Source organism: Dipteris shenzhenensis, chromosome 16 (assembly GCF_047967505.1).
Source record: "Dipteris shenzhenensis isolate YYH24624 ecotype China chromosome 16, Dip_SZ_1.0, whole genome shotgun sequence".
Lineage (NCBI taxonomy): Eukaryota > Viridiplantae > Streptophyta > Polypodiopsida > Gleicheniales > Dipteridaceae > Dipteris > Dipteris shenzhenensis.
Genome location: NC_141611.1, coordinates 15877039 through 15880152, shown reverse-complemented (window position 1 = coordinate 15880152; position 3114 = coordinate 15877039).

Sequence of the window (3114 nt, the reverse complement as noted above, 5' to 3'; positions counted from 1 at the left end):
TTCAATGGCGCACAGGTGGGATTTGCTGATCCTGATCCTTTGAACACTAGAATGCCAGGTAGGCCTAGTCGGTTGGACTGGTGGTCCTCTAAGGATCAGCTTATTCACCCCAAACATAGGTCTATACGGTGCGTTCATTGGGTAGGGCATGCCTCCTGTTTATTGGGTCCAAGATGAGAATGTTGCTTCTTTAGTGGTAAAGGGTCTCATGGGTGGGGCCTCGTGAAAATCTACACTGCCCACCTGAATCCGGCACTTGGAAGTCTTGTGGTGGTCACGAACCAATTTCACTTTGGAATGACTATCATCATAAAGCGAGTACACCGGGGGGTTGATCTTATTAAGAAAAACAAGAAGAGAGATATATGAAGCAACCAGGAGGGAGCAACAGTCTCCTCCACAATCAACTCATATTCACCCCACACAATACAATTGAACACTACTAAGGTCAACACCCATACATAGTAGATTAGAACTAACTATGCTTGAGTCAGTGTGACTCACCTTATTCACCTACTCACACAACAGGAACAATAACCAAGAGCTTGATTCCCAACACTCCCCTCAAGCTCAAGTAGGGAGCATAACACCAAGTAGCTCTCTAAAGCATGTAAACTTATCTCTACCCAATGACTTGGTTAACATATTTGCAACTTGATCTTCAGTCTTCACATGTATGAGATCAATCTTCTTTGATAACACCATTTCTCTGATGAAATGGTAGTGTACCTTAATATGTTTAGTTCTAGCATGATAAACCGGATTACTTGCCAACTGCACACTACTCATGTTATCACAATAAAGTCTGACTAGTTTTTCCACATGCAGTCCCAAATCCTACAAAAGCTTCTGAAGCCAAGCAATCTCACATGCAGCCAATGCTGCACCTCTGTACTCTACTTCTGTACTAGACAATGCCACTGTGGGTTGCTTTTTACTACTCCAACTCACCACTGCACTACCAATGCTGAATGCATAACCACTGGTGGATCTCCTGTCATAGGCACATCCTGCCCAATCTGCATTTGTATATCCAACCAGTTCTATATCCTTTCCATACTCATAAAAGAGTCCATACTGATATGTTGCCTTGACATAGCGCATAATCCTCCTCACTGCATCCAAGTGAGGCTTCCGTGGCTTCTGCATAAACTGACTAATGAGTCCCATAGCATATATTAAATCAGGCCTAGTAATAGTTAGATAAATCAAGCTTCCAACCATCTGCCTATACATGGTAATGTCATCAATCTCAGCTCCAGAATCAGCCATCATCTTCAAGTTTTGATCCAAGGGGATATCCATTGGTTTGCAATCCTTCATGCCAAACCTCTCCAGCATATTCAAGGCATACTGCCTCTACATAAGCCAAATGCCATCAGGTGTTCTCAACACCTCTATGCCAAAGAAGAACTTTAGGTCCCCTAGATCCTTTATATCAAACTCCATTTTCAGCTTGCTCTTAATTTCAGCAATGCCATCATCATCACTACCAGTCAGAATCAGATCATCAACATAAATCACAATCACAACATATCCAACAATTGTCTTCTTTGTGAACAGTGATCAACCTTCCCAACTGCAAAACCAAGCTCCTGTAGGTATATACAGATCCTTTCATTCCATGCTCTAGGTGCTTGCTTCAGCCCATAGAGAGATTTCTTCAACCTGCAAACATAGTTGGGATAGTCAGGGTGCACATAACCCTCGGGCTGAACCATATAGACTTCCTCCAACAAGTCACCATTTAGGAAAGCATTCTTGACATCCATTTGCTACAATTTCCAGCCATTTGCAGCAGCCAATGCTATGACAGTTCTCACAGTTGCCATCTTGGCAACAGGGCTGAAAGTTTCCTCATAATCTAGCCCATACTGCTGTGCATACCCTTTGGCAACCAGCCTTGCTTTATACCTTTCCACTGATCCATCAAACTTGCATTGTACTTTGTAGACCCATTTGCAACCAATAGGATTCTTGCCTTCAGGCAACTCCACCAAATCCCAAGTTTGATTAGTGGCAAGGGCATCCATCTCGTCATCCATGGCATTCTGCCAATGACCATGTTGCATAGCCTCACCAAATATAGTTGGCTTAGTATGTCCCGTACCTTTTGTCATACATGCATAATGCTGAGTAGCATAACCACTATAAGTTAACATGTCAACAGGATACCTGACTCTCTGTGACCTTCTCACTGAAGTGCGTGACTCTCCTCGTTCATGAGGAGGTATGTACCTGCTTCCCTTGACTCCAGGTGTAAACACAAAAGGTATACCTAGCTCACTATCCAAACTGTCACTACATGACGAATCATAGCCAGAATTTGATGGCCCAGGGACATCATTTTCAGCTTGCGAAAGCACCTCAACAACCTTGGCTTTCCCTTTATCTCTCCCCCTCACTGACATAGAAGTGTCAGTGGAACTGCATAACTTGCCAGACCAAGGATTCACTGCTCACTGACATAAAAGTGTCAGTGGAATTGTGTAACTTGCTAGACCAAGGATTCACTATAGTAGAACTAGTAGATGTAGGCTCAGATATGGATGTACTAGTTTGCTGATTTTTATCATATGCATGACCTGCAGATGCATCATTGGGAACAGCCACTTTCAGCTTGCCATATCAAGATTCTAGCTCATAAAAAACAACATCCTGACTCACCATAGTCTTCTTGGTAGATGGGTTGTAGCATTTGTAACCCTTCTGGTTCTATGCATAGCCAATAAACACACATCTTTCAGCCTTCGGATCTAATTTTCTCCTCTTCTCATCCGATATATGCACATATGCCAAGCTACCAAACACTTTTAAATGACTGACATCAGACTTTGTCGATACAATTTCTCATATGGTGTGAGCATATGAATGCCAACAGTAGGAGTGCGATTCAGCACATACACTGCAGTTGCAAGTGCTTCTGCCCAATAATAATCAAGTAAGTTCTTTTCATTCAACATGGCTCTACCACACGAACCAATCACCCCATTCTTACGTTCAGCCACTCCATTCTACTATGGTGTATATGGGCATGTAAGCTCCCGTCTAATCCCATGATAGGCCAAGAAGTCATCAAATTCATTTGACAGATATTCACCTCCATTATCTGAT